Source organism: Microtus ochrogaster, unplaced genomic scaffold, assembly GCF_000317375.1.
Source record: "Microtus ochrogaster isolate Prairie Vole_2 unplaced genomic scaffold, MicOch1.0 UNK17, whole genome shotgun sequence".
Lineage (NCBI taxonomy): Eukaryota > Metazoa > Chordata > Mammalia > Rodentia > Cricetidae > Microtus > Microtus ochrogaster.
Genome location: NW_004949115.1, coordinates 5,973,248 through 5,992,969, shown reverse-complemented (window position 1 = coordinate 5,992,969; position 19,722 = coordinate 5,973,248).

The following is a 19,722-nucleotide window of genomic DNA, read 5'->3' as shown; positions in this document are numbered from 1 at the left end:
TTAAAGCACAATTAATAAAAACTCAGAGACAGATATTGGGGTTCAACCTGTAGACCAGAAAGGAAAAGCAGCCAGTCACTAGCTCTTACCTCAACTTCAGTCTGAAAATGGTCACCCTGCCTTCAAGAAACCTCAGAATGAGACTGAGACTGAGAGCTGTCCCTCCCGTTTTATAATTTTCTCTAGTTCTGGGATTAAAGCCGTGCACCACTGCCACCTGGTTTCTATGGAAAGCTAGTGTGGCTACTGGCATTAAAGGTGTGTGTCATTGTGGTTACTGGGATTAAACATGTGTGTCATCACTGCCTGGTCTGTAAAGCTGGCCAATGTGGCTGTTTTATTTTTCTGATCTTCAGGCAAACTTTTTTATTATTAAAATACAAATGAAATGCCACTACAGTTCTTTACTAGATTTTTGAAGTCTTGGTAAACACATCCATCAAGAGGAAAGAATGGGGAAAACATAAGAATTTCTGATGTGGGATTCTTCTCTGTATGCTGTGAATATGTTTTATTACCACTGGTTAATAAAGAAGCTTTCAGCCAATGGCTTAGTAGGTATAGCCAGGCAGAAATCTAAACAGAAAAATAGAGAGAAAATGGGCAGAATCAAAGAGATGCATGTAGTTGCCAAAGGAGAAAGACGCCAGCCACTAGCCAGAACCTTACCAGCAGGCCACAATCTAGTCATGATTCACAGATGATTAGAAATGGGTATGTAAGATATAAGAGATAACTAGAAATATGCTTAAGCTATTGGCTAAACAGTACTGTAATTAATATAGTTTCTGTATGATTATTCGCATCTGGGTGGCCAGGAAACAAACGAGCAGTCTCCGCCTACAAATCTCTAATACCAAATATAGCCTTCTGAATAAGGACCATTTCTCCCTTAACCCTTCCCGTACTTAAGAAGGCTCAGCATTGCTCTTTTTAGTTGAGAACCTTTAAGATCTTTGGCCAAGGACATTAGCCTGGAGTATATGTAAAGTAACAGAGTATTTGAAATTGTTAACAATAACTATGAGTATATATATAGTCATATATATATATATGTGCATTTTCTAGGAACAATTCTACAGTGTTCATCATTCTCAAAGGGGTTCATGACCCATAACAGGTCAAGAATCACAAACTGGAGGGACCATTCTTGGGAGTTAGACTAGTCAGCAGTTCTAACTTGCCTAATTAAAATGAAATTGAAAAAAAAAGTTGAGGCTGTGTCCTGCTCGAAATGACTCTAAATTGTGTAAAAAAAATTGTATTATCCTGGGAAACTCCAATTTAAAAGCAGAATTTGGCTTCATCTCTAGTGCAAATGGAGACGATGGCTCTGTACCTCACCATCCATGTAAATGACATCATCTGTTTACATATGAGGCACAAACGGATAAGTAACTTAACCTTAAAAGCACAAAGCGCCACACTATAAACTATCAATGTGTGTCAGGACCATATCAGCACATCAAGGTATTAAAGAGAGATCAGGCAAACTAGGCCTGAGAATTTATGGAACGTGTGAGACTAAGGAAGATGCACCATCTTCACCTGGGCTCAGTTAAAAAAAAAAAACAAAAACGAAGGTCTCCTAACACTTTTAAGGTGATGGCAATGATCCCCAACAGCCTGTCATCTGAATGCATGGTGTGTGCATCAGTGGACTGACAGAGAATCCCCAACTGTCCCAGAAGTTTCTGCTCAGCTAAGTCTGTACCACTGACAGGGTCCACTCTAATTGCTATCTCCCCATCTGTCTGTTATTCTGTCGTGGCTCTGCTTGACATCTTGCCTCTCTAGCCTCCATGGTCCCATATCTTATCTCAGCAGTTTGGCTGAGCCCTAAGGCTTAGTTCAACTCTGAACCTGTGACTTATCTCTATGGAAGCACATTCAGCAGCTCCTTAGTAGAGTTTACTACCCAACCACCACAACTATTCTCTGTACATCTCAATCAGTCTCTTGCCCATGCCTTCCTCCAGTAAGGCTTCTTTGAATTCCTTGAACTTTCCTCTAATGCTTTTATGGCCATTTTTCTACCCTGAATATGTATATAGAGAGATATAAATATGGTGTAATATAGAATTGTGATTTCATATTTAATATCAATAATTAAGATTGAAACAGCAGAATCCGTGCTTGCCAACAGTCAGCTCTCAAGAGAAGTTGAGATTGCTTAGCAAATTGCTGCTAAAAAAAAACCTGTTGTACATTGTGAATTTGTTGTTATTCACTAGATTCTGACATAACACACAATAAGAACATAGTGGAAGCTTCTCTTAGCGCTCTGGACAGACATTCTCAAGCCTCTTGTTGGTTAAGGAAAAGCATTACATAAAAAGCCTTCAATTCCACCTAGTCCTCATCTGTCAACATTACCCAGCATATCTGACTGCCCATTACTGTGGTGGCTGTTTATTCCCTCAGTCTAGATTCTGACTAGAACCGTGCCAGTATCACGACAGTGCTCCGGGTTATCAGCCTATTGTTTTCTTTTTTTTTTTTTTTTTTTTTTTTTTTTCGAGACAGGGTTTCTCTGTGGCTTTGGAGCCTGTCCTGGAACTAGCTCTTGTAGACCAGGCTGGTCTCGAACTCACAGAAATCCGCCTGCCTCTGCCTCCCGAGTGCTGGGATTAAAGGCGTGCGCCACCACCACCCGGCCAGCTTATTGTTTTCTAACTCAATATTCTCAGGTCTCTAGACTCCTCTATTGATTGGTTAGATGAATTATCATGTCATCAACAAAGAAAATAAATCAGTCATAGAATCAGAACTGACTCAAATGAAATTGTTCTCATCACGCTGTATTGGACACATCAGTAGAAACCACAAACAAGCATCAAGTCATCTGTGTTAACTTCCTGGTCCTTGTGAGCACTTGAATTTGGGAGCATGGTTCCCAAGATTCATGCCTGAAATCTTGGGAAAATTTAAACCGGAGGATTAAAAATGAACCAGATGCTTGAGAATCAAGAGGGAAAAGACAAAAGTGGGGACCTGAAGAGGGGAGCAAAGTAAAAGCAAGTGATGGGAAGAGTCTTATAAAGAAAGCAGAAAGGAATGGGTTAAGAGTAAGAGTGGAGAAGAGGGGATTTTTTTCTAGTGTACACTCAGAGTCTGTGACTTGGAGTCTGAAAAGGCATAAGTCATCGACTTTATTCTGAAGGTTAATAAAATTAGCAATTAAGAAATATATATATATGTTTATTTCATATATATATGAAGCAAATATATATTTATTTCATATATATATATGAAGCATAGAAGGCCATTTAAATTTTGATATTTATCACATTGACACTCCTATTACTACGAAAACCTCCACACAATGAAACATAATATATTTATAAAATAAAATGTCTACTATGTAATCAGCAATGCCATTTATGACCTGTGGTTTAAAAACAAAATATAGTGTAAGCTCTAACAAATTTCATATTCTTCAATCCTGTCAGTTTATCTCTGAAAATGAAACTGGATTTTCTGGAAGTTTAATCTCATTTTTTTTTTAAATTAAAAGTCTGGGCCGGGCGGTGGTGGCGCACACCTTTAATCCCAGCACTTGGGAGGCAGAGGCAGGCGGATCTCTGTGAGTTCAAGGACAGCCTGGTCTACAAGAGCTAGTTCCAGGACAGGAACCAAAAGCTATGGAGAAACCCTGTCTCGAAAAATCAAAAAAAAATTAAAAGTCTGCATAGACCCCCTAAAGAAATAAAGATCTCCTGGTTGAAATAGTTAAATGTTCTTCCTTTTCACAGATACGGGGCTTCTGAAAGAATAAGCATAAAAGGAATAAGAGAATAAATATCAGCATATTCTCCTCTGTATGTGTATGGACATATTGATTTATTTATAAACATGCATTACTCAGTGTTCTCTAGGAATATACATATATATATATGTATATTGTATACAGGTGATTTATGACATTAGCTTATTTGAAATTGTCTGGCTAGTCTAACAATGACCATTTTGTAGGCTGGAGAGCCTGCCCAGTGCATGAGGCTGGATGCCTCAGCAGTCCCAGTTTGGTGCTGAAAGCCTAGGAGATTCATGTAGAGATACTGATGTTCAGCCCACCTGGGAAGGCTGAAGAGGCTGGGTTCCAGGGTCAACAGAGAACGGCTGCACCAAGGAGTGAAGGCTGCCGGGCAAAGCAGACCTGCTTGTCCCTCAGACCTCTTTATGTCAGGGCCAACTCAGGATGGTGCTGCTCACTCTGTGTGTAGGTCTACCCCTGTCACCCAATCCTTGCTAATACCTTACTGTGCTTGCTTACAGGTTTGTCTCTTCTTCTTAGATTCCATAGCTAAATAGCTTGACAATGTTAGCCATTATAACACAGCCCTCGTTTTCAGACCTCAAAAAAATTCTTTAAAATCAGACAATACAGCTGGGCGGTGGTGGTGCACGCCTTTAATCCCAGCACTCAGGAGTCAGAGGCAGGCGAATCTCTTGAGTTTGAGGTTATGCTGGTCTGTGGAGCAAGTCCTGGGACAGCCGTGGCTACACAAAGAAAACCTGATCTGAAAAACAAAAATAAAGAAACAAAAATCTGAGAATACAAATTAGATCTGATAAGTCATGTTAATTATAGGCAAAGAATCTCAGAAAAATTTGTGGCTTCCTTAAATTTATATTGCTAGCAGTTGCTAAGACTCAAGAGCAGATTCCAAGTCTCCCTCCAAGTTATTAGAGCGCATGGATTACCTCTGAGCATTGTGAAATACAATTAAATTCTATCTGTCCTGATCTTAGTTAGGGTCTGTGAAACCACATGAACAAAAAGCAAGTTAGAGAGGAAAGGGTTTATTTGCCTTACACTTCCACATTGCTGTTCATCTTCAAAGGAAGTCAGGACAGAAATTCGGACGGACAGGGCCACAACCTGGAGGCAGGAGCTGATGCAGAGGCCATGGAGGGGTGCTGCTTACTGTCTTGATCCTTATGGCTTGCTCAGCCTGCTTTTCTACAGATAACAGGACCACCAGCCCAGGGATGGCACCACCCACAACGGGCTGGGCTTTTTCTATCAATCACTAATTTAAAAAATGCCCTACAGCCAGATATTATAGAGGCATTTTCACAATTGAGCCTCCCTCTTCTCTGATGACTCTAGCTTATGTCAAGTTGACGTAAAACTAGCCAGCACTGACCCTGTCTACTGAATCACAGTCTTGAGAAGTGATTGCTATCATCGGGTAATTTTAGGATGCGTTGTACTAGCTGGTAACTCACTGATGCTTCCATCTTGACACTTGACCCTCATTATCATCACAATTGCTGACATTTTAAAGTTTGGCAGTCTTCATATTCCATACGATCAATCAGGCAAACTTAGCTTTAATAATTCAAAATTCTGTGATCTATGTCTGTGCTAAGACAATGTAGCTTCTCCATCTGTGTCAAAATGCTCTGAACCTGATTTTTATCAAGGTTCTTTTTAGTATCACATTAGCTTCCTCAATTTCTGAGAACCCTTGGACTGCAGGTGCCCCAGAATATACCTAGAAACTTGGCCATGTGAATTTAAGAATTCCTTTATTCAACTTTTCATTTGCCACTAAGATCTCGTCTTTGAGTAGAGGCCGCTTTCACAAACATAGAGCCTCACACAACTTATGTTTTAGTCTTGAGGAAAATGACACATAGTGAAGCTAAAGGAGGCATCAATCAAAGATCCCATGATTGTATAGCTAGTCAGCAACAGGGACAAAGCACAAACATAGTCATCCATCCTGCACTAAGTGAGCATCAACTCCTTCCATGGAATATCCTCAGTGATCAACATACCCAGACGAAGAACACTTAGCCCCTATCCCTTTAAGCTGAGAGCTTCATTATGAAAAGTAGGTTAGGTGCCCTAAGAATGCCTTGCCACTACTAACATTATTTGAACTGTATCAGAGTAAATTGTTTTTAATTTTGACCCCTATATCAAAATGGTCCTTAAGCCTGAGGTCTGGGCTGCATTTTGTGACCGCTACTGTCAGAGCCGGCCTGATCTGAGTGCCTCGAGCACTCAGAGCAAGGATGTTGACCAGACTAAGCTACTGCCTGAAGCCATGTCTGGGTCTGTGCCCCAGCTGCAGTCAGGGTCTGCGTTGAAATCTGTGACACAGGACTTGATTGGGGGAGGGGGAGGGAAATGGGAGGCGGTGGCGGGGAGGAGGCAGAAATCTTTAATAAATAAATAAATTTAAAAAAAAATTAAAGAAAAAGAAATCTGTGACACACTAGGTCTCATACAGAGGCCCGGGATCTGGGTGGAGCCTGTGGCTTGGGTAGAATTGGGGTAAGGGGAAGTTATGCCACAGCAGGGGCCATACAGATATGGGTGGCCTGTGCTACCATCCAGGTCCAGGCTGCCACTGAGGGCCATATCTGGGTCCGCTGCCCCATAGCACCAGGGTCCAGATTGACATACGTGGCTCTGGTTGCCACCAAGCACCATGAAGAAGCCTAGGGTCAAACTTGCAACCTGAGTCTGGGCTGGAGACTGAGGACCAGGATGCATCCATATCTGAGTGGCCTTCACTGATCCTCAATGACATGGCGGGTCTGGGCCCGAGCTGCAGCTGATAGCCATGTCTCTGCTGATGTCGGATGCTCCTGCTACTGTAGAAGGCCATGCAGATACCCAAGATCAAGGGCCAAGTTAGTTATCTCTGGGCTATACTGCCACTGGGGGCAGTGGTGACATCCAGACCCAGCTGCTGCTAAAACCCATGTTGGGGTCCATGGTCCTATTGCGCTGGGGGTTAAACCTGAAGTCCGGGTCCTACACTGCCACTAACAGTCATGTAGAGGCCCTGGGGTTGGGGCTGCAACCTGAGGCCTTGGTGGTGTCCAGTGACCACATGGCTGCCGGAAACCATTTCCACCTGGGTAACCAGTCCCTCCATGCAGAGTCAGGATGGCATCCAGGCCTAAGCGGTGGCCAAGGGCCAGGTATGAGGTCGTGGTTCAGCCGCAGTTGGGGTTTGTGTTGATGTCTGTGGCCAGTGGCACCTCAGGCAGCCTTAGGAATCATGTGAGACGAAATCAGAGGGCTATACTGAACCAGTGCTGCACTTCACTGCACTAGGAAAGCTGACTTAAATCTTGCTTCCCACTACAGCAAGAGAGCTGGCCCGTGCACTCCAGAGAGAGGGCCCCCACCCCTCACCACAGGCAGGGATGAATCTAACTTGAGGGTGTGCATGTAAAGGAGCTGTCTCACCACTGCACCAGAGGTGGGTAACCCCAGAGGTGGGTGACCCCAGAGGCGGGTGGCCCCAGAGACAGGTGACCCCAGAGGCAGGTGGCCCCAGAGGTGGGTGGCCCTAGTGGCTCAATCTGACCTGACTGGCTAACACCCAGGCCCACTACTGGGCCTTGGGTTGACCCACCCTGGCATCTACCCCATCTAGGTCTTGCTGGAGCTCTTGAAGGGACTGGTCCTGTGAAACAGTACCCATAAGATCTCCAAGACACAGGATAGCTCAGAGGACCACTGGTGAGGATCCACTGAGGTTCATATACCAAAGCCCAGAAGCCTTGAACCACACCAATGACTCATTGCAATGGGCAGTGGCTAGTCAGGCTCATAGGACAAATGGATATAATGACACACTGAAGCCTCCACTGCAATTGGGACAGATGAAGAGATGATGGAGAGGCAGGAGAGGAGAAGCTGAAAGTTTGCTGTTTCTGGTATGGTTTTTTGTTTGCTCTGTTTCAGTTTAATGGGTTTTTTCCCTTTTTTTCTTGATTTTGTTTGCTTGCTTGTTTACTTTGGTTTGTTTTCTTTCATAGGGGGTATGCAACAGAGAGGAGGGGGAGTATGGGAGGAGTGGGAGGAGAACAGAATTGGGGTGCGTGATGTGAAACCCCCAAAGTTTCATAAAGAAGCTTAAAGAAAAAAAACTTGTATTAGTTACTTCTGATGTTTTTGTAACCAACTGCCTGACAAAAAGAAACTTAAGAAAGGAAAGATTTACTTTGCTTCCTGCTTAGAAGCTATCGTCTATGGGGCGGGAAGCATAGCTGCAACCTGTGGCAGCAGGGACATGAAAGCGTCCGTCCGTGCACATCTCCATGGTCAGAAAGGAGAGAGCAGGGGATGCCGGCTACTGGCTGCCTTTCTCCTCTGTATCCTCTACAGAAAAATCAGTTCATGGCTTCAGTCTAAAGGATGACGGCCTCTTCGTTAAAACCAGATCTGTTCTCCATGGTTAATAAGCTCCGGAAATGCGTTCACAAGCACACCTGGAGATGTGTCACCTAGGTGACTCTAAATCCTGTCAAGCTGTCCATTAGTCATCGCATAACTGGTGAAGGACGTAGAACAGTTGCAAAATTACCTTAGAGACTTCTTTTGTTGGGCCTAAAGGCATACGTATAAATATTATTTGAAATAAGACTATGCTACCCAGGGTGGTCCTGATTGCATGTATTGAAGCAACTCTGCCTCAGTTTCTTTTTTTTCTGATAATTTTTTATTACTGTATAAATAATACCATTTCAAATTTCCACTTCCTCCCCTCCTCCCATTCCCCTCCCGCTCCCCATTCACCCTCTCCCCCTCCAGTCCTAAGAGAGGGCAGGAAATCCAAGGCCCTCCCCGCTCCATCCAGGCTTAGGAAGGTAAGCATCCAAATAAACTAGGGTCCCAAAAAGCCAGTACATGCAGTAGAGACAAATCCCAGTGCCATTATCATTGGCTTCTCAGTCAGCCCTCAATGCCAGCCACATTCAGAGAGTCCAGGTTGATCACATGGTCATTCAGTCCCAGTCCAGCACATGGTCATTTAGTCCCAGTCCAGCTGGCCTTGGTGAGCTTCCCTTAGATCTGTCACACCTTCTTAGTGGGTGGGCGCACCCCTCGCGGTCCTGACTTCCTTGCTCATCTTCTCCCTCCTTCTGCTCCACATTTGGACCTTAGGAGCTCAGTCCAGTGCTCCAGTGTGGGTCTCTGTCTCTGTCTCTATCCATCACCAGATGAAGGTTCTATGGTGATATGCAAGATAGTCATCAGTCTGACTACAGGACAAGGCCAGTTCAGTCTGCCTCAGTTTCTTGAGCATGTTGGGCTGCAGAAACTCACTACTGTGCCCAGGGGGAGCTTACATATTTTATGCCATCAATTAAAAATTGATAACATTCGCATTTTAAAAATATAGACATTTGGATTATTCTGGAAAAAAAATAAACGGACATCTGTCGTTACTAGACCAGTGTTCTCTTGTGGGAGTGGTGCTCCGGAAGTAATGAGTTTTGACTGTTTTACATGGGCTGGTGATCGCTGATTCAATTAGACCCAAAGCAGAACCTTTCCCTCATTCCCATTTTGTCTTCTAAGCCAGACCAACTTCTGGGTTTACCAACTGTGCGGACTATGTCTAACAGCAGGTGGCAGCAGTAAGCTGTCATTATCATTATCGTTTCTCCTCCAAGTAGGAAAGATGGCTTTATCCAGGGACCACCCATCTCCTCTGAAATACTTCCCCATCTCTCTAAAATACAACATTGCTATATTTTTGTTGCTGTGTATTTTGACAAAATAAGTTATATCAAATATTTGATGATAGTAGTGATGCAAACAGGAACGTGTAAATCAGTGGTTCTCAACCTTCCTAATGCTGGGACCTTTTAATACAGTTCCTCAGGTTGTGCTGACCCCCAGCCATAAAATTATTTTCATTGCTACTTTATAGCTATAATTTTGCAACTGTTATAACCATAATGTAAATATTTGTGTTTTCAGATGGTCTTAAGCAACCCCTGAGAAAGGGTTATCGATTCCCAGGATGAGAAACACTGGTATAAGGCATGAATAAAAAGTATTGTTACCAGGGGAACAATCTTCAGTTTAAAAGCTAAAACTCAGCTGGGTGGAGTGGTGCAAACCTTTAATGACAGAACTTGGGAGGCAAAAGCAATAAGATTTCTGTGAGTTCAAGGCTAGCCTGGTCTACATAGTCAGCTTCAGGATAACAAGAACTACATAGTGAAACCTTGTCTTGAAAAAAAAAAAAAAGAAAAGACAAAAGGGAAAACTTAAAAATCTTTAGTAGAAAACATAGGAGTAGGTCATGCGGCTTCAGATTAGGCAATAGTTTTATATGTTACATAAAAACACAAAGAATAAAAAGACAAAAACCAGATAAATGGGACTTCATCCCAATTTAAACCGTTCTTGACAAAAAGTGCACCATCAAGAAAAAAAAAGAGGGCGAGACGACCTGTAGAACTGGGAAAATACTTCAAATCGTATATCTCTTAAGAGACTTTACAGGATATGTAAATAATTCTTACAACTGAATTGCTAAAAGTCAAAATTGAGGCCGGTGAGGTAGCTTAGATGGGCTTCCAAGCCTGACAAGTTGAGTAAGGTTCCTGAGAGGTATGTGGCAGAATGAAAGAACCAACTACCTCAAGTTACCCTCTGACCTCCTCATGCTCACAGTGATCATCATGCACGCACACACACACTCTCTCAAACATGCATGCACATTCACTGAATAAATAAATAATAAATAAATAAATGTTTAAAAATGGCTCAATTTAAAAATAGTGTGGAATCTCTGGGGTTCCCAACCAATGCACTATAAGCTGTGCCCAGATTATGACCCCCAGAGAGAGTCCACCAGAGAGGCCCAGACTGTAATAAGCAAGGTTTAATCAGCATAATACAAACATGTTTGGAACTCATCTCCATCCTCGTTACAAGGTAGAGAGGAGTTGTATCTCCTCTGTGGGGTAAGCTTTTTAAGGCATAACTACAAAGAGAATCTTTGAAGATGCTTTGGCACGGGCACAAGGACTTTTGCTCCCTCCCTCCTTGTTTTTAGAGCAAGGCCATTGTTCTTGAGTTAGGCCATCTTTATCAGCCTGTACCAGGTGACTGGCTGGGCGGAGCTAAGTGACCTTGTTCTCAGAATCTTCTGGGTGGGGGAGGGGAAGGCCACTATCTTCCTGGGAAGACATTCTGCTAGGAAATTTCTTCTTGCCCCTTTGAGAATAAGGGGTGAGGGTCCCACAGTCAAAGGATCTGGATATGCATTTTCTCAAAAAAGAAAACAAAATGCCAATAGGCAGAAAATAATATATTTAATCTCATTATTCATCATAGAAATACAAACTAAAGCCACAATCAGATGCCACCCACTCCATATAGGATACCTAAAACTTCTAAATGGATAGTAATTGTGCTGGCAATTATGTGGACAAGATGGAAGCTTTGCTAATAGGATCACAATGGTAAATGGCTTTGGAAAAGTTTGGAAGTTCCTCAAAATATAACTGAGAAATTCTATAATAATGATAATAAGCAAGCTTAAAGTTTTCTTAACCAAAAAATTCTTATTTTATTCTTAATATATTGGGGCAATGGGTAAAAGAGGAGGGGGAAAGAATAAACATAGAGGACATAGAGATGGACAGGAAGAGGAAGAACTCAGCATTTTATGGTGACCAGATTAAACATGTACTGGAGACAATAAGGGCATGGCTCTCAGTGGGTTGCAGGGAAATGAAGCCTAAAGTATCAAGATGTAGTCATCCCACACAGTGGAGCAAGTGATGCAAGTGGGAATTTGGAAAAGGTCGAGTGCCCAACAGAAGAAACTTTAGATCAATCTCTGAATCAGGATACTGAGTCAAAAAGCATGCCATATGTTTGGGGTCAGCCTGGGCTACTTAGGAAGGTCAGAGCCAGCCTAACGTACATACTAAGACCTTATCTTAAAACAAAAATCAGTCTCAGAACTACATAGCAGCAAGGCCAATTCTAGGATCAGAAGCCATAGAATAAACTCTATCACCAAATATATTGAATACTCAAAGTGAACTGGCTTCTTGAAAACCTTCATAAAATGTGTACTATATTCCTCAGAAGGAGGATGTAAACATTTCACAAGCATTCCTTCACAAGTGTGCCCACGGGATCCTTTCTTGGAAGGCTTTGTTGCTTGCTTGCTTCTTTTCGTTTTGGAGACAAAGACTCACCATACTGCTTCACCTTGGGAGACATCCACCTGCTTCAGTCTCCCAAGTTTAGGGGACTAAAGTCCTGCTCCTCCATGTATTTGTCTTTCTGTTCATTTTTTTTAAAATTTTAAAAACTGTATTTTTTATTTAACATACCAATCCCAATTCCCTCTCCCTTCCCTCTTCCCACTCCCCCCACTTTTCCCCATCCCACTCCCCATCTGTTCCTCAGAGAGGGTGAGGTGGCCCATGCAGAATCAACAAAGTCTGCTACATCACTTGAAGCAGGACCAAGGCCCAAGGCAAGAAGGATGCTAAGAGAGACATACATTTCTGTTCCTTTTATTTACTGTTTCACAGTGAATCCTAAAAGGACCTAGGAGCTGTGCACACTAAGAGAAATGTGTTAGTATTCCAGGACTCCCCATTTTGAAAGGGGACCTTTTAAAAATCAGCACAGAAGTAAAATGCAGCCTTGTGAAAACTAAACAAAGGGGAGCTTACTTGCTCAGGCTGCAGACTTGGATGCTAGATGGACCTCTTCCCTCTCATCCAGCACTAGGTAGTCATCACGGTTTGTCGCTTTATTTTTCTCACCTAATGTACCACACACCTGCCTCTCTGTTTTCGATCTTATTACGGCTCTATTTGACCAGCTGCTCATCAATTCATGCTTGAAAAACAGCGCAGCTAACTAATAGGGGGAAAATAAAAGTGTCAGATTTCAGGTTAAATAACTGCAAATTTTCTCCTAGAGGAAGAATTTGTGTTTGTTTTCGCTGAACACCTAGATGGGCTGTTTTCATTGCTCAAACATGACAGGATGTTTGGGATAAGCCTAGAGTCGAAGTGCTCTGTTTGAGAAATTAGCTGTGATGGATTGGTTGGAGGATGTCATGGCTTGGTTGGGGGATGTCGTGGCTTGGTTGGGGCAATTTGTAATGTATGGAAAGACAGGGAGAAGAAACAAGAGAAAGAAGGAAAACTGAGCAACACTGGGAAAATCAAAGCCTTTGCCTAATGGCTACGGAGTTTTAAAGGGAACAGACCTCTCGTATTTAAATGTTTTCTTTTTAAAAAAAAAATTATTTATTTATTAAGGATTTCTGCCTCCTCCCCACCACCGCCTCCCATTTCCCTCCCCCTCCCCCATCAAGTCCCTCTCCCTCATCAGCTTGAAGAGTAATCAGGGTTCCCTGACCTGTGGGAAGTCCAAGGACCGCCCACCTCCATCTAGGTTTAGTAAGTTAAGCATCCAAACTGCCTAGGCTCCCCCAAAGCCAGTATGTGCAGTAGGATCAAAAACCCATTGCCATTGTTCTTGAGTACAAATGGATGGAAATAGAAAACACTATCCTGAGTGAGGTAAGCCAGACCCAAAAAGAGGAACATGGGGTGTACTCACTCATATTTGGTTTTTAGACATAAATAAAGGACAGTGAGCTTATAATTCGCGATCCTAGAGAAGCTAAATAAGAAGGTGAATCCAAAGACAAACATATAGGCATCCTCCTGAATATTAACCTTCATCAGGCGATGAAAGGAGACAGAGACAGAGACCCAAATTGGAGCACCGGACAGAAATCTCAAGGTCCAAATCAGGAGCAGAAGGAGAGAGAGCAGGAGCAAGGAACTCAGGACCGCGAGGGGTACACCCACACACTGAGACAATGGGGATGTTCTATCGGGAATTCACCAAGGCCAGCTGGCCTGGGTCTGAAGAAGCATGGGATAAAACCGGACTTGCTGAACATAGCGGACAATGAGGACTACTGAGAACTCAAGAACAATGGCAATGGGTTTTTAAATGTTTTCAAATGTACTTTTATTTATTCTTTGAGAATTTCACAGATGTATACATTGTATTTTTAGCATAGCCACACTTTACTCTACACTCTAACACCTACCAGACCCCAAACCACAGCTCTTTCCCAAGTTTATGTCCTTTCTCTTTTTAATCCACAGCCCCCAGTGCTGCCAGTATGTATATGAATGGGGTGACAGGAAATTGCAGGCTCTGGATTCCTAGGTTTGCTGAAATAGCCCAGCTTATTTATTCTGCCATGGTGGGAGACCAATCTTTGAAGTGGACTGAAACAGAGGAGCAAGTTTTCCTGCAACTAAATCAGACTCGAACTCAAGGCCTAGCTTTGGCCTTACCCAGTGTCACTAAACTATTCCACCTTTACATCCATAAGGCTCAGGGCATTGCAAAGGACATTTTGACTCAGACTCTGGAACCTTGGTGGAGGTCCATAGTGTATCTGTCCAAGTACCTGAACTTGGTGGCATCTGATTAGCCATCTTATTTTTATGCCATGGTCACAACTGCTATACTGGTAACAGAGGCTGAAAACTTACCCTGAGCCAAGACCTGACTCTTACAGTTGCTGTGAAAACTCTCCTAAGAGAGGCAAATGGTTGGTGAGTGTCAAATGCCTACCTCACCATCTGGCCAGCTGCCCGGACCTCCAGGGAACTCCCCTGCCTGAAGCAGAGGCTGATCATCAATGAATGCCTGTCCCAATACTTGTCCCATTGTTGGTAACTGCCCAATGGCAAAGGGAAAAATGACTTCCCACCATTAATCTAAGCGAAGTAGCCCCTAGTAAGATATGGGAAGTTGACTTCAAGGAGATGAAGCTTCCTCATATATAAGTATCTGTTAGTGTTTGTGGACACCTCAGGATGAATACAAGCCTTGCTACCTGGAGGGAGACTTCTCTGCTAGTGGTCAAGACTCTTACAAGAGATTATTCCTATGTTTGGGCTGCCCTGTCAATTAGGTTATAATGGATATGCCTTCACCACATTTATAGCTCAAATAGTAAGGCCTTAAACATAAACTGGCTCATCAAAGGGCAAAGCATCATTAGGTTATTAACTACCCTTTCCCAGCATTCCAGGAAGAACAGCTAAGCATCTCATCAACTGAAGAGAAAACTTGTGTGTTACACTTTCCCTGGCTTTTCCAGTGCTTTTGTGTACACAGATGTTTTTGCCTTCTGCATTCATGTCTTGTTACTGCAAATTACCTCCTTTCTAATTCTCTGCTTTCCACCTCTTGTGATATGAGGCTCAGGATTACTCTTATTTCACTCCCACAGAAACTTAGTTTGCCAGTACTACTAATCTCATTCACTATATGACCTCAGAACATCTGTATAATGGGTTTTATATATGCATGTACACGGACTCCCCGAAGTGTATGTTTATTTAGGATCAGAGAAGGGCACCTTTTATTCCCCTATGGGCTGCCGCATCAGTGATACAGGAGTGCAACCCCCTCCTTGTCCCAATGTTGGTAGGAATTGGGGTGGTAGGTATAATGGTCTGTCCTGTCTCTTTAAGAGACAAGCCACGCCCACTTGCTCCCCCATCCACTGAGGCAGGCAGATCTTCCTTTTTGCTTGCATCATCCTGTCTCTTCCTTTTTCCATCTCCCTCCCAAAGAGGCAGCTTCTGTCGCTCTTTCTCTCTCTCTCTCTCTCTCTCTCTCTCTCTCTCTCTCTCTCTCTCTGCCTCTTTGTTCTTCCCCACATCTCCTTTCACCTTCCATAACCCACTAAATAAATATCCAACTTCACTCTGCATAGCATGCCTATCCATCTGTCTCTCGCCTGCATGTGGTTCTCTGCCCAGGACCAGCCTCCTTGGGAGACCTGCAGTGTGGTCTCATGGTGTGTCCATCTTTTTCTCCTTGTGGCCTGCTGCAGCCACTTGGGGAACTGCACTGTCCCTGCCTGGGACTAGCTGCTCTTGGGACCTGCTGTTCACTGCCTGCTGCCACATGGCCTACTGCTGCCACTCAGGGACCTGTGCCAGTCCCTGCCTAGGACTGGCTGCTCTTGGGACATGCTGCCTGCTGTCACATGGCCTGCTGCCACTGCTTGGGACCCGCTGCCCCTTGCTTGCCACCACATGGCCTGCTGCCTGCCCCTGCTCAGGAATCTGCAGCATGGTCTCATGGCCTATTGCCCACTGCAGCCACTCGGGATCCACAACATTTTTTAATTAATACATTACATTGGTGTCATTAGACTTAGGAAGCTCTCCTACCCTGAGCCCTCTTCCAGGGTCAGGATCCAGAACCAGGTATACTTTTCCATAACAACTATGAATTCCATATGCCTGAGGGTGATTTCTACAGTGTGATTTCTACGCATACCACTGGCTTCAATTGGCGAGTTTCCCCCATTCTGGTCAGTTTAACTGTTTCTCTGAACCCGGAGAATTGACCAGTGATGTGACCAGCACCCAGCCTTCTCAGGTTCCCCCCAAAGAGGATACCCACAAATAAGCAGGAAGCAGTCTTGAGAATCTGCTGCCCCAATTCCTTAACCTGTGGTGCCTAACCTCCCGCTCTTTTATTATAAAAAGAGATAAAAATGTAATGGTCTGTCCCGTCTCTTTAAGAGACAAGCCATGCCCACTCCCTCCCCCATCCACTAAGGCAGGCAGATCTTCCTTCCTGCTTGCAGCCTAAGCCTGCGTCTCTTTCTTTTTCCATCTCCGTCTTGAAGAGGCAGCCTCCATCTCCTCTCTCTCTCTCTCTCTCTCCACCTCTGTACTCTTCTCCCCTTCTCCATTCCTCCCCCTCTCCCAACCTCTCTACTCTTCTCTCCATCTCCCATCCCCCTCCATAACCCACTAAATAAATATCCAACCTCACTCTTCATGGCATGCCTATCCATCTGTCTCTCACTCAACACATGGCTCCCTGTCCGGGATCAGCCACCTTGGGAGACCTGCAGTGTGGTCTCATGGCTTGCCCATCTATCTCTCTCTCCTCTTGGCCTGCTGCAGCTACTCTGGGAACTGCGCTGTCTCTGCCTGGGACTGGCTGCTCTCAGGACCCACTGCCTGCTGCCACATGGCCTGCCTCCACTTGGGGGCCTGCAGCATGGTCCCATAGTCTGCTGGCAGCTGTAGCCACTTGGGGATCCATGGCATTTTAAATTAATACACTACAGTAAGGACTGCTGCATTAAGTTCTACAGTTCTGATAAGAAGAGAAATGGGCTTAAACAGATGAATTATCAGATAGGTACAGACATTAGATACCCTCAGTTCTCTATCCATATACTCTGTGCCCGGATATAGTTCTTGGCAGAAGCAGTTCTCCGAAACCAAACAGGCTTAAATTTGGTTTTCATGTTCCTGAGAGGTCTTTGTGTGATGCTAAGCAAGGCGTGCTGCTTCTATGCTAAGAAATCAGGAACTAGCGAAGAGACCTTACAAAAGGTTAGAGACAATTTAGATAACAACTGCAGGAGTTTGAGTTAGATAATTCCTGACACCATAAAATGTTTGATTTGAACCTGTGACTCAGAATTCTCTTCACTGGCCTGACCTGTTCCTTACTTACAACATGTACTTTCTATAGGACTTTGTTGTGGGACCTTGTAGAGTAAATTACCTTTTAAAGTTCACCAAAGACTTGCCCTCACTTAAGCTATTGATGGGACCCAGACTTTATTCCTTAGCGAAGATCAAAGATTTAAAAGTAACTAGAGAAAGGGGGGAGTGCAATGACTATGGTAATGCCATTTTGTACCAATTTTATTCTGTGTCTGCCTAGACACCTCTCAGTTTTTCACCCTGGAACAGTCACATCTGTCTTGGTAATTCTTTTGGGACTGTCCATGGCTCTGACCATGATCCAGATGTACTAACCAAAATAGTTGATGTTTGGGTAGCTTAAACATAAATCCAAAATAACTAGAAAGGAGTGTAAATAAAATAATTGTAGCATCTGGAAAATAATCCTGAGATTTGCAAAAAAGCAGATATTACTAGATCACCCCAAACACTTTGCTAAAGTGGTCCCTCTCTTTCAGAGCACTAATGTAATTGTGGTTCTGTCATTTAAAACACTGTACCCCTGAGCTTGATCGCCAAAAAACTTTACAGAGGCATGAGCCTGCCATCCTTCTGGCCATTAAAAAAAGGATTCAACACTTTAAATTGGCTTAATCAGTGCAGTTGTTAAAAACTTTCTTGGATAGATCATTTCAAGGTGTGACACTAGGACTGGTCCTCATTTATATTCTTGACTAACGTACACTCCCATTTCTTATTCTTGCAACATTTGGAATAAAAACTATGAATCTTTTTCAATTCCAGTCACGATAATGTACTTGATAAAATTATAATAAATATTATTAAAATATTTAGTTTTACAGGTAAACTGGCAGGAATTAATGGATTCCTGAGACATTTGTATAATTCTGCTCTCTGGAATGACTGATCTTAACTTATTTGCCTGTTTTTCAGTTAATTTTTAAGGTAAGTATAATGAATTAATAAAATGCTGCAGGTTCCCAGAGTGGCTGCAGCAGCAGAAACACTGCAGGTCCCCAAGCAGCAGCAGTGGGCAGTGGGTCCCAAGAGCCGCCAGTCCCAGGCAGGGATGCACAGTTCCCCAAGTGGCTGCAGTGGGCCAGGAGTCCCAGGCAGGGAGCCATGGGGTAGGTGAGAGACCTCGATGTGGCGGCCAGTCCTACAAGGAGAGAAAGACAAATGGGCACACACAAGACCACACTGCAGGTCTCCAAATGTGGCTGGTCCCAGGCAGGGAGCCATGTGGCAGGCAAGAGACAGACATGGATAGGCATGTCATGCAGAGTGAGGTTGGATATTTATTTAGTGGGTTATGGAGGGGAAAGAGGAGAAGGGGAAAAGAGAAGAGAGAAAGAGAAACAGAAAGGGGGAAGGGGAGAGGTGGGAAGAGACAGAAGCTGCCTCTTCGAGAGGGAGATGGAAAAAGAAGAGACTAAGGCTGCAAGCAGGAAGGAAGATCTGCATGCTTCAGCAGACTGAGGGGGGAGTGAGTGGGGCTTGTCTTTTAAAGGGACAGGACAGATAATTACAGTAGGTATATAAACTAATATGCTTCATTTAAGCATTTTTATACATAAGTGCTACTATGCAGACATTGCTCACCTAGACATAGTAGGGAGGGCCTTGGACTTTCCACAGGGTGGGGTGCATGGCACCCCCTTAGGGTTGGAGAGGTAGGGAGAGGGTCTTTGGAGGGAGAGAGAGGGGACTGGGGGGTAGGGAGGGAGTGGGAATTTGGATTGGTATTTTTTTAAGTAATAAAAAAGGAAAAAGTGTTACTATGCTTTGTGCTTGATCATTTCCTTCCTCCATCCCCTCTGCCCAACTTTGGCTACTTCCCTCTTTTCCCTGACATAGTTCTTCTGTTTTACCACAGGTATTCCTTTCTCCTGCCTCTCTTTGTCCTTTAAGAGTTATCGTACTCCTCTCATGATCTCTTTCTTAGTTCCATGTTTATTGCTACAATGTTCGAAATAGCCAGGAAATGCAACCAGTATAGGCGTCCATCGATAGATGAATGGATAATGAAAATGTACCCATGTACAATGTTATTTAATTCAGCCATAGAAAAGTGAAATTATCACATCTGTAGCAAAATGGATGGGACTATACATCATTATGTTAAGGGAAATAAGCTAAAATCAGAAACACAAATACTGTGTGTTTTATATGCCCAATATGGATTTAAAATTATGTAACGGGGTTGTGTGTGTATTTGTGTATTATATGTGAGTGTGGATAGTCATGAAACAACTCAAATGCTGATGAGAATGTGGGTAAAGAGGAACCTTTGCTTACTGCTGGTGGAAATGTAAACTGGTGCTGCTACTATGAAAATCAGTGTGGCGATTCATTATACACATATGTACCACACACACATACAAACACACACACACACACACACACACA